Source organism: Falco naumanni, chromosome 1 (assembly GCF_017639655.2).
Source record: "Falco naumanni isolate bFalNau1 chromosome 1, bFalNau1.pat, whole genome shotgun sequence".
Classification (NCBI taxonomy): domain Eukaryota; kingdom Metazoa; phylum Chordata; class Aves; order Falconiformes; family Falconidae; genus Falco; species Falco naumanni.
Window position 1 is genome coordinate 127,428,102 of NC_054054.1, and position 12,658 is coordinate 127,440,759.

The following is a 12,658-nucleotide window of genomic DNA, read 5'->3' on the forward strand; positions in this document are numbered from 1 at the left end:
CCGAGCCAGTGCTAGGAGTGAAAAGTTTACATTTACCTCTTGCTCTTCGACAGCCGATAAATCCCGTAAACAAAACGACATCTTTAGCACACCGGTACCGAAGACACAGCGCAAAACCCCCCCGTTAATGTACTCCTGTATTTGTTCAATTTCAAAGTAGCCACTCTCAACTGACAAAGACAGCCGATTTTCTACCTGTAACTCTACTCCTCATTATCATCCTGCTACAGAAAGAAACAAACCGCTAGCATTTCTACGTAACGACTTATTTTTCCAGAAAAGAAATAAAAAGCCACAACCGACCAACCAAAAAAAAACCCCAAACAGAACAAAACAAACAAACAAAAAAAAAAAAACCCACTCAAAAAAAACCCAAAAAAACCAAAAAACAACTCACCTCCTACCTTCTGTGTCCCAGGATGAAAAGTTTCCTTCGGGTTCTTCCCAAATTTGTCATGACCCACAGGACTGAAATGCAAATGAAATACTGCTTTAGAGGAGAGCAAGCATACACTTCGACATTAAACCATGAACTGGCTGTAGTTGGAACAAAACAAACAAAAAAAAAAACCCACTCAAAAAAAAAAAAAACCCAAAAACAACTCACCTCCTACCTTCTGTGTCCCAGGATGAAAAGTTTCCTTCGGGTTCTTCCCAAATTTTGTCATGACCCACAGGACTGAAATGCAAATGAAATACTGCTTTAGAGGAGAGCAAGCATACACCTCGACATTAAACCATGAACTGGCTGTAGTCGGAATCGATTGCGAGAAGAATCGTTCAAAGAGCCTTGCTGCCGTGGAATTTTTTGCGGAAGAGCCATTTATTTCCCGCACGACTAACCGCTGAGACTTCTTAAACTTCTTTCTGATTTTAAAAACAGAAACAACTAGGACCCTGCACGGAGATCACTTTTAAGCGTACCGTATTTACTATAGAAAGCACAGAACTTTATTCCCTCGTCCTTCGCTTCGGCTTTATACATAACTGTCGTGAGCGGTTTTAGGAAGACTCAGTAACCTATCCTATTTCATAAGCTTCTCTTCCATCCCTTTGAAAACAACTCCAGGCACGTCAAATGAAAAACGAGCTGCTCGGCATCAGGCTCGTACCCCAAAGATCCACAAGCAAGATCAGCTGCCTCGCCCAACGAAAGCCCTCCACGTATAGCATTTCTTCCCAACTCGTGTTTCTATCGTGACTGTCATTTTCGCCCATTTTTTTTCCCCTACCGTTAATTTCCGGAGCTGCGCAGCACGCCACGGAGTGCCAAAGGCAGTCTGTCTGAGGCACACCGAGCTGACACGGAGGTCACATCCGATGCGCCTTTCCATCATCGCTTACGCTAGGCCACCACGCCGACAGGATCTCCTGTAGTTCCCTTCGAAAGCAATTAAAAGGCTGAGTTTAATTTAATTGACAAAAAAGCAGGTTTGTCGTGCAGCTGAAATTCGTTTGACATAGTCGGGTACCGAAACTCACGCTGGCTGTGAACGGGGTGAAATGGCAAAGGACCATCAGCCAGGCCCGAGGAAGGCTCAAAGGCTGTACAAGCTAAAGAATAGCCAGGGAAGGGATTTTAGTCCGAGCCCAAGCGGGCAAAAGGAGATGACGTTAGTCCTGCTGCCTGCAGGTGTGTGGGAAAATCACCCTGAGGTGGGGGGGAACTCGAGAAAATTGCGTCCTAACGGAAGCACGGTATTACGGAAAGCTTTTTATAGGGTAGAACACAGCTATAGCCTCGAGGACGGTCGGCACGCACACAGCCCTGGACCGCCACCGTTCCCCTAAGCAGCGGCTCGGCGCACGCCGACAGCGGTGACGGAGGACGGGCTTAAGGCAAAAAGCCAAAAGCAAACCCCTCAAAGGCCAGAACCGTTCTCAGGAACACAGGAGTTAAGCCCTAAAAAGCGGTTGAAAAGCTGCCTCCTACCTCTTCCCCCCTCCGACACCGGCACGTTTCCTCGCGATCCCTTTTCGCAAACAAAAGACGGATGCCTGCGGTATCAGCTTGGTCCCGAAGCACCACGATGCGCTTGCTGGCTTCACGCTCTCTTCTGACAAGGCTGACAGCTTCTCCGCACACGACAGCCGAGGCCCTGTGAAACACGAGGAAGGCAAACACCCGGTAACGTCTCGCAGGGGGTCAGGAGGAAGTCAGGATGCACTCCATTCGGAGCCCAACGCGTTACCCAAAGGAATAACCCCCAGCAGAACAAGAGGCAGGAACGGTCGGTAGACAGGCAGACAACATGCACGGCAGCGATACCCACGTCAGACTTGCAGGGCGCTTCCAGTCAGCCCGCTGCCGCGGCTCAGGCCGGCGGCTGGGGGAAAGACAAAGCCCCCGCGCAGAGCTGCGGCGGCTGCCCGGGCAGCCCAGAGGCGGCGGGGGGGGGCGGCAGGTCGCCGCGGGCCGACCCCTCCCTCTCCCGGGCCCCGCCAGGCCGCCACAAGTGGCGAGCACCGGGGCGCCCCCCGCCGCCGCTCCTCGCCTCCGCGCTGAGGTAGCGGCGCAGCCCCGAGAGACAAAAAAAAAAAAAAAAAAAAAACCAGCCCAAAATAGGCAGCACCGTGAGGAGCCCGCTGACCGCCGTCGCTGCCGGGGAGACGAGAACGGCCGGCAGCCCCGCCGGTCCCGGGCCGGGCCGCCCGCCTCAGCCCGCCCGCCGCCCGGCACCAGGCGCTCCCCCGCCGCGGGCCGAGCGCCGGCCCCGCCCACATCCCCCCCCCGCCCGGCCGCCCTCAGGCCGAGCGCTCACCCAGCGCGACCGCCCGCACGACCCGGCCCGAAAGTCTTCCAGGCTCCCGGCGAAGGCTCCGCACCGCCACGGGCGCGCCGGCGCCGCCGCGCGGGCTGGAAAAGAAACCCCACTTCCGGGGCCGTCTGCGTAGCCCGTACGTGCGAGGCCGAAGCCCCGCCCCTAGGGGTCAAGCCGTTTCTGCGCACGGGAAAAAAGCGGAATTGCGTCATACGCATGCGACGCGCCCGGAGACCCCGCCCCCCTTTGGCTTCAAGCCGGCAGTGCGCATGCGCTGCCCTTAGTTTTGCCAGTAACCCTTCTGCGCATGCGCAAGAAGCGGCATTGCGTCATACGCATGCGACACCGCCCCAAACCCCGCCCCCTTTGGCTTCAAGCCGGCAGTGCGCATGCGCTGCCCTTAGTTTTGCCAGTAACCCTCCTGCGCATGCGCAGAAGCGGAATTGCGTCATACGCATGCGGCCGCCGCCCAAACCCCGCCCCCTTTGGCTTCAAGCCCGGTCTGCGCATGGCGCTGCCCTTACTCTGCAGGGCGGCGCTACTGCTGCCGCCTGGCGAAAAAAAATGGGTACTGCAGCCGGCGCCCCTGCTGCCGCCCTGGCGAAAAAAATTGGGTACTGCAGCCAGCCTAGCTAACAGACTGCACCCTTTATTATACGAATGGAATCGAGAAGGGAACTCTGCCCACGGCCCGGCTTCACATCTCGCTGGATCAAGTTCTTCCAGTGAACATATTCAATTCCACCAGTCTAGAGAGAAGAGAAAAAAAAAAAAAAAAAAAAAAAAAAAAAAAGAATCACTCGAGACACTAGGCATACACTTTTTTTTTTTCCTTATAAAAACACCAGCAACATTGTCTTAACGATAAAAGAGGCAATGGAACCTTTTCTTGTAAAATGCAAAGGGCATTAAAGAGAAGGTAATTCGACAGACAATACATAAACCTCTCCAGCTCTTTCCCCCACGTCTATTTGACATTCGTTTCCAAAAACTTTCTCGGTGTGAACGTCTTTTGTCTTTGAGCAGTGCGACAGGCGGTTTGCAAACGGCACGAGTCTCTGCTTTTTAAAAATCAATTCAGACTCTGTAATCACTTTAGATGGGGGCACTTTGTGTTTCAGAGAAACAAAACCAACGTTGAGTCTTTCCTTGAACGACACAGGCCCGTTCACCTTTACATCAGAGAAACAACGTATGTGGTTCTGATCTCTCAAGGAATCTTTATTTTCCAACAGACTGCACGTCAAGATCAACAAAGCAGTTTCCTACCGTTTCGCCAGCGAGCAAGAGGACTGTCTCGAGACTAAGGTTTCCTTGAACAACACCGAAGAGATCTTCAAGACTCGGTCCAAATGGCTCCGTCACCGTGAAATCGTAGTCCCCTTCAGCTCCACACCGCTTCATTCTGGGAACGCCCGCTAGAAAAAAAAGAAACGGTTTATTCAGTGTAACGATTCGATTGGTATACAAGCCTTCAAGGCTCCCAAGACGAAGTCTAAGAGGGTCAGGACGTGAATGTTTGTACTCGCAGTGAAGCTCAGCATCTTATGCAAGCCTCAGCCAAGACAAAGGTGATAAACTCACCGGCGCCGAAACGTTTCCTCACCTGTAAGCTGCCCGTCCCTTGGCATGCAGGACTCCAAATTCAAAATTCACAGGTCCCCGGAGAAAGAAAAACCAAAAACTACAGGACAAACAGACAATCAAACAAAAGGACCTCAAATAAGGACACTCCTCTAAGGACTGTTATATACATCTTTTGTATACGACCTACGCACGGCAACATACGCTTCGTACCAGCTCCATTACATGCTCAGTAGCAGATACCTCATACACTGCTTTCCATCACAGATCTACGATTTTTTGATTGACATTACCAAAGTTGGTCATCTATTAGTATGATAGGTTATGCCAGTGCCTGAAATGATTTTCGATCTCAGACGTTTCACAGAAACGCCGCAGTTTTTCACTGCAATAAGCAATTGATATCGAGGTCGGTATACGTCACCGAGCGCAGTGCTAGGAGTGAAAAGTTTACATTTACCTCTTGCTCTTCGACAGCCCGATAAATCCCGTAAACAAAACGACATCTTTAGCACACCTGGTACCGAAGACACAGCGCAAAACCCCCCGTTAATGTACTCCTGTATTTTGTTCAATTCAAAGTAGCCACTTCAACTGACAAAGACAGCCGATTTTCTACCTGTAACTCTACTCCTCATTATCATCCTGCTACAGAAAGAAACAAACCGCTAGCATTTCTACGTAACGACTTATTTTTCCAGAAAAGAATAAAAAGCCACAACCGACCAACCAAAAAAAAACCCCAAACAGAAACAAAACAAACAACAAAAAAAAAAAACCCACTCAAAAAAACCCAAAAAAAACCCAAAAAACAACTCACCTCCTACCTTCTGTGTCCCAGGATGAAAAGTTTCCTTCGGGTTCTTCCCAAATTGTCATGACCCACAGGACTGAAATGCAAATGAAATACTGCTTTAGAGGAGAGCAAGCATACACTCGACATTAAACCATGAACTGGCTGTAGTTGGAACAAAACAAACAAAAAAAAAACCCCACTCAAAAAAAAAAAAAACCCAAAAACAACTCACCTCCTACCTTCTGTGTCCCAGGATGAAAAGTTTCCCTTCGGGTTCTTCCAAATTTGTCATGACCCACAGGGACTGAAATGCAAATGAAATACTGCTTTAGAGGAGAGCAAGCATACACCTCGACATTAAACCATGAACTGGCTGTAGTCGGAATCGATTTGCGAGAAGAATCGTTCAAAGAGCCTTGCTGCCGTGGAATTTTTTGCGGAAGAGGCCATTTATTTCCCGCACGACTAACCGCTGAGACCTTCTTAAACTTCTTTCTGATTTTAAAAACAGAAACAACTAGGACCCTGCACGGAGATCACTTTTAAGCGTACCGTATTTACTATAGAAAGCACAGAACTTTATTCCCTCGTCCCTTCGCTCGGCTTTATACATAACTGTCGTGAGCGTTTTAGGAAGACCTCAGTAACCTATCCTATTTCATAAGCTTCTCTTCCATCCCTTTGAAAACAACTCCAGGCACGTCAAATGAAAAACGAGCTGCTCGGCATCAGGCTCGTACCCCCAAAGATCCATCAAGCAAGATCAGCTGCCTCGCCCAACGGAAAAGCCCTCACGTATAGCATTTCTTCCCCAACTCGTGTTTCTACGTGACTGTCATTTTCGCCCATTTTTTTTCCCCTACCGTTAATTTCCGGAGCTGCGCAGCACGCCACGGCAGTGCCAAAGGCAAGTCTGTCTGAGGCACACCGAGCTGACACGGAGGTCACATCCGATGCGCCTTTCCATCATCGTTACGCTAGGCCACCACGCCGACAGGATCTCCTGTAGTTCCCTTCGAAAGCAATTAAAAGGCCTGAGGTTTAATTTAATTGACAAAAAAGCAGGTTTGTCGTGCAGCTGAAATTCGTTGACATTAGTCGGGTACCGAAACTCACGCTGGCTGTGAACGGGGTGCAAATGGCAAAGGACCATCAGCCAGGCCCGAGGGAAGGCCTCAAAGGCTGTATCAAGCTAAAGATAGCCAGGGAAGGGATTTTTAGTCCGAGCCCAAGCGGGCAAAAGGAGATGACGTTAGTCCCTGCTGCCTGCAGGTGTTGTGGGAAAATCACCCTGAGGTGGGGGGGGGAACTCGAGAAAATTGCGTCCTAACGGAAGCACGGTATTACGGAAGCTTTTTATAGGGTAGAACACAGCTATAGCCTCGAGGACGGTCGGCACGCACACAGCCATGGACCGCCACCGTTCCCTAAGCAGCGGCTCGGCGCACGCCGACAGCGGTGACGGAGACGGGCTTAAGGCAAAAAGCCAAAAGCAAACCCTCAAAGGCCTGAGACCGTTCTCAGGAACACAGGAGTTAAGCCTAAAAGCGGTTGAAAGCTGCCTCCTACCTCTTCCCCCCTCCGACACCGGCACGTTTCCTCGCGATCCCTTTTCGCAAACAAAAGACGGATGCCTGCGGTATCAGCTTGGTCCCGAAGCACCACGATGCGCTTGCTGGCTTCACGCTCTCTTCTGACAAGGCTGACAGCTTCTCCGCACACGACAGCCGAGGCCCTGTGAAACACGAGGGAAGGCAAACACCGGTAACGTCTCCGCAGGGGTCAGGAGGAAGTCAGGATGCACTCCATTCGGAGCCAAACGCGTTACCCAAAGGAATAACCCCAGCAGAACAAGAGGCAGGAACGGTCGGTAGACAGGCAGACAACATGCACGGCAGCGATACCCCACGTCAGACTTGCAGGGCGCTTCCAGTCAGCCCGCTGCGCGGCTCAGGCCGGCGGCTGGGGGAAAGACAAAGCCCCGCGCAGAGCTGGCGGCGGCTGCCCGGGCAGCCCAGAGGCGGCGGGGGGGGCGGCAGGTCGCCGCGGGCCGACCCCCTCCCTCTCCCGGGCCCCGCCAGGCCGCCACAAGTGGCGAGCACCGGGGCCCGCCCCCCGCCGCCGCTCCTCGCCTCCCGCGCTGAGGTAGCGGCGCAGCCCCGATAGAGACAAAAAAAAAAAAAAAAAAAAAACCAGCCCAAAATAGGCAGCACCGTGAGGAGCCCGCTGACCGCCGTCGCTGCCGGGGAGACGAGAACGGCCGGCAGCCCCGCCGGTCCCGGGCCGGGCCGCCCCGCCTCAGCCCGCCCGCCGCCGGCACCAGGCGCTCCCCGCCGCGGCCGAGCGCCGGGCCCGCCACATCCCCCCCCGCCCGGCCGCCCCTCAGGCCGAGCGCTCACCAGCGCGCCGCCGCACGACCCGGCCCGAAAGTCTTCCAGGCTCCCGGCGAATGCTCCGCACCGCCACGGGCGCGCCGGCGCGCCGCGCGGGCTGGAAAAGAACCCCCACTTCCGGGGCCGTCTGCGTAGCCCGTACGTGCGAGGCCGAAGCCCGCCCCCTAGGGGTCAAGCCGTTTCTGCGCACGGGTAAAAAAGCGGAATTGCGTCATACGCATGCGACGCCGCCGGAGACCCCGCCCCCTTTGGCTTCAAGCCGGCAGTGCGCCTTGCGCTGCCCTTAGTTTTGCCAGTAACCCTTCTGCCGCATGCGCAGAAGCGGCCCTTGCGTATACGCATGCGACACCGCCAAACCCCGCCCCCTTTGGCTTCAAGCCGGCAGTGCCGATGCGATGCCCTTAGTTTTGCCAGTAACCCTCTGCGCATGCGCAGAGCGGAATTGCGTCATACGCATGCGGCGCCGCCCATACCCCGCCCCCTTTTGGCTTCAAGCCGGCTCTGCGCATGCGCTGCCCTTACTCTGCAGGGCGGCGCTACTGCTGCCGCCTGGCGAAAAAAAATGGGTACTGCAGCCGGCGCCCTGCTGCCGCCTGGCGAAAAAAATTGGGTACTGCAGCCAGCCTAGCTAACAGACTGCACCCTTTATTATACGAATGGAATCGAGAAGGGAACTCTGCCCACGGCCCGGCTTCACATCTCGCTGGATCAAGTTCTTCCAGTGAACATATTCAATTCCACCAGTCTAGAGAGAAAGAGAAAAAAAAAAAAAAAAAAAAAAAATAAAAAAAAAAGAATCACTCGAGAGACAGGGCATACACTTTTTTTTTTCCTTATAAAAACACCAGCAACATTGCCTTAACGATAAAAGAGGCAATGAAACCTTTTCTTGTAAAATGCAAGGGCATTAAAGAGAAGGTAATTCGACAGACAATACATAAACCTCTCCAGCTCTTTCCCCACGTCTATTTGACATTCGTTTCCAAAAACTTTCTCGGGTGAACGTCTTTTGTCTTTGAGCAGTGCGACAGGCGGTTTGCAAACGGCACGAGTCCTCTGCTTTTTAAAAAATCAATTCAGACTCTGTAATCACTTTAGATGGGGCACTTTGTGTTTCAGAGAAACAAAACCAACGTTGAGTCTTTCCTTGAACGACACAGGCCCGTTCACCTTTACATCAGAGAAACAACGTATGTGGTTTCCTGATCTCTCAAGGAATCTTATTTTCCAACAGACTGCACCGGTCAAGATCAACAAAGCAGGTTTCCTACCGTTTCGCCAGCGAGCAAGAGGACTGTCTCGAGCACAAGTTTCCTTGAACAAACACGAAGAGATCTTCAAGACTCGGTCCAAATGGCTCCGTCACGCGTGAAATCGTAGTCCCCTTCAGCTCCACACGCTTCATTCTGGGAACGCCCGCTAGAAAAAAAAGAACGGTTTATTCAGTGTAACGATTCGATTGGTATACAAGCCTTCAAGGCTCCCAAGAGCGAAGTCTAAGAGGGTCAGGACCGTGAATGTTTGTACTCGCAGTGAAGCTCAGCATCTTATGCAAGCCTCAGCCAAGAACAAAGGTGAAAAAACTCACCGGCGGCCCGAACGTTTCCTCACCTGTAAGCTGCCCGTCCTTGGCATGCAGGACTCCAAATTCAAAATTCACAGGTCCCGGAGAAAGAAAACCAAAAACTACAGGACAAACAGACAATCAAACAAAAGACCTCAAATAAGGACTCCTCTAAGGACTGTTATATACATCTTTTGTATACGACCTACGCACGGCAACATACGCTTCGTACCAGCTCCATTACATGCTCAAGTAGCAGATACCTCATACACTGCTTTCCATCACACAGATTACGATTTTTTTGATGACATTACCAAAGTTGGTCATCTATTAGTATGATAGGTTATGCCAGTGCCTGAAATGATTTTCGATCTCAGACGTTTCACAGAAACGCCGCAGTTTTTCACTGCAATAGCAATTGATATCGAGGTCGGTATACGTCACCCGAGCGAGTGCTAGGAGTGAAAAGTTTACATTTACCTCTTGCTCTTCGACAGCCGATAAATCCCGTAAACAAAACGACATCTTTAGCACACCGGTACCGAAGACACAGCGCAAAACCCCCCCGTTAAATGTACTCCTGTATTTGTTCAATTTCAAAGTAGCCACTTCAACTGACAAAGACAGCCGATTTTCTACCTGTAACTCTACTCCTCATATCATCCTGCTACAGAAAGAAACAAACCGCTAGCATTTCTACGGTAACGACTTATTTTTCCAGAAAAGAATAAAAAGCCACAACCGACCAACCAAAAAAAAACCCAAACAGAAACAAAACAAAAACAAAAAAAAAAAAACCCACTCAAAAAAAACCCAAAAAAAACCCAAAAAACAACTCACCTCCTACCTTCTGTGTCCCAGGATGAAAAGTTTCCTTCGGGTTCTTCCCAAATTTGTCATGACCCACAGGACTGAAATGCAAATGAAATACTGCTTTAGAGGAGAGCAAGCATACACTTCGACATTAAACCATGAACTGGCTGTAGTTGGAACAAAACAAACAAAAAAAAAAACCCACTCAAAAAAAAAAAAAACCCAAAAAACAACTCACCTCCTACCTTCTGTGTCCCAGGATGAAAAGTTTCCTTCGGGTTCTTCCCAAATTTGTCATGACCCACAGGACTGAAATGCAAATGAAATACTGCTTTAGAGGAGAGCAAGCATACACCTCGACATTAAACCATGAACTGGCTGTAGTCGGAATCGATTGCGAGAAGAATCGTTCAAGAGCCTTGCTGCGTGGAATTTTTTGCGGAAGAGCCATTTATTTCCCGCACGACTAACCGCTGAGACTTCTTAAACTTCTTTCTGATTTTAAAAACAGAAAACAACTAGGACCCTGCACGGAGATCACTTTTAAGCGTACCGTATTTACTATAGAAAGCACAGAAATTTATTCCCTCGTCCTTCGCTTCGGCTTTATACATAACTGTCCGTGAGCGTTTTTAGGAAGACTCAGTAACCTATCCTATTTCATAAGCTTCTCTTCCATCCCTTTGAAAACAACTCCAGGAACGTCAAATGAAAAACGAGCTGCTCGGCATCAGGGCTCGTACCCCAAGATCCACAAGCAAGATCAGCTGCCTCGCCCAACGGAAAGCCCTCACGTATAGCATTTCTTCCCAACTCGTGTTTCTACGGTGACTGTCATTTTCGCCCATTTTTTTTCCCCTACCGTTAATTTTCCGGAGCTGCGCAGCACGCCTCACGGGAGTGCCAAAGGCAGTCTGTCTGAGGCACACCGAGCTGACACGGAGGTCACATCCGATGCGCCCTTTCCATCATCGCTTACGCTAGGCCCACCACGCCGACAGGATCTCCTGTAGTTCCCTTCGAAAGCAATTAAAAGGCTGAGTTTAATTTAATGACAAAAACGCAGGTTTGTCGTGCAGCTGAAATCCGTTGACATAGTCGGTACGAAACTCACGCTGGCTGTGAACGGGGTGAAATGGCAAAGGACCCATCAGCCCAGCCCGAGGGAAGGCTCAAAGGCTGTACAAGCCTAAAGAATAGCCAGGGAAGGGATATTTGTCCGAGCCCAAGCGGGCAAAAGGAGATGACGTTATAGTCCTGCTGCCTGCAGGTGTGTGGGAAAAATCACCCTGAGGTGGGGGGGAACTCGAGAAAATTGCGTCCTAACGGAAGCACGGTATTACGGAAAGCTTTCTTATAGGGTAGAACACAGCTATAGCCTCGAGGACGGTCGGCACGCACACAGCCTGGACCGCCACCGTTCCCCTAAGCAGCGGCTCGGCGCACGCCGACAGCGGTGAGCGGAGGACGGTGCTAAGGCACAAAGCCAAAAGCAAACCCCTCAAAGGCCAGAAACCGTTCGCAGGAACACAGGAGTTAAGCCTAAAAGCGGTTGAAAGCTGCCTCCTACCTCTTCCCCCTCCGACACCGGCACGTTTCCTCGCGATCCCTTTTCGCAAACAAAAGACGGATGCCTGCGGTATCAGCTTGGTCCCGAAGCCACCACGATGCGCTGCTGGCTTCACGCTCTCTTCTGACAAGGCTGACAGCTTATCCGCACACGACAGCCGAGGCCCTGTGAAACCCGAGGAAGGCAAACCACCGGTAACGTCTCGCAGGGTCAGGAGGAAGTCAGGATGCACTCCATTCGGAGCCCCAACGCGTTACCCCAAAGGAATAACCCCAGCAAGACAAGAGGCAGGAACGGTCGGTAGACAGGCAGACAACATGCACGGCAGCGGATACCCACGTCAGACTTGCAGGGCGCTTCCAGTCAGCCCGCTGCCGCGGCTCAGGCCGGCGGCTGGGGGAAAGACAAAGCCCCGCGCAGAGCTGCGGCGGCTGCCCGGGCCGCCCCGAGGCGGCGGGGGGGGCGGCAGGTCGCCGCGGGCCGACCCCACCCTCTCCCGGGCCCCGCCAGGCCGCCACAAGTGGCGAGCACCGGGGCCGCCCCCCCCCGCCGCTCCTCGCCTCCGCGCTGAGGTAGCGGCGCAGCACCCCGAGAGACAAAAAAAAAAAAAAAAAAAAAAAACCAGCCCAAAATAGGCAGCACCGTGAGGAGCCCGCTGACCGCCGTCGCTGCCGGGGAGACGAGAACGGCCGGCAGCCCGCCGGTCCCGGGCCGGGCCGCCCGCCTCAGCCCGCCGCCGCCGGCACCAGGCGCTCCCCGCCGCGGCCGAGCGCCGGCCCGCCACATCCCCCCCGCCGGGCCGCCCTCAGCCGAGCGCTCACCCAGCGCGCCGCCCGCACGACCGGCCCGAAAGTCTTCCAGGCTCCCGGCGAAGGCTCCGCACCGCCACGGGGCGCGCCGGCGCGCCGCGCGGGCTGGAAAATGAACCCCACTCTCCGGGGGCCGGTCTGCGTAGCCCGTACGTGCGAGAGGCCGAAGCCCCGCCCCTAGGGGTCTCAAGCGCGTTTCTGCGCACGGGAAAAAAGCGGAATTGCGTCATACGCATGCGACGCGCCCGGAGACCCCCGCCCCCTTTGGGCTTCAAAAGCCGGCAAGTGCGCATGCGCTGCCCTTTAGTTTTGCCAGTAACACCTTCTGCGCATGCGCAGAAGCGGCATTGCGTCATACGCATGCGAC

General features: G+C 52.8%; 1 long non-coding RNA gene across 2 annotated transcripts; it reads right to left on the reverse strand.

The window, feature by feature from the left end:
• Positions 1-5,462: 5,462 nt before the first annotated feature.
• LOC121090337 lies at positions 5,463-11,527 on the reverse strand. Of its 2 annotated transcripts, none has more exons than XR_005828608.1 (3): positions 11,483-11,527; positions 6,006-6,155; positions 5,463-5,637 (listed from the first exon to the last, which is right to left on the reverse strand). It is a non-coding gene; the product is annotated as an uncharacterized LOC121090337 (long non-coding RNA). The 2 variants fall into 2 exon arrangements; XR_005828724.1 differs by lacking the exon at positions 11,483-11,527 and adding an exon at positions 6,712-6,744.
• Between the last annotated feature and the right edge of the window lie 1,131 nt (positions 11,528-12,658).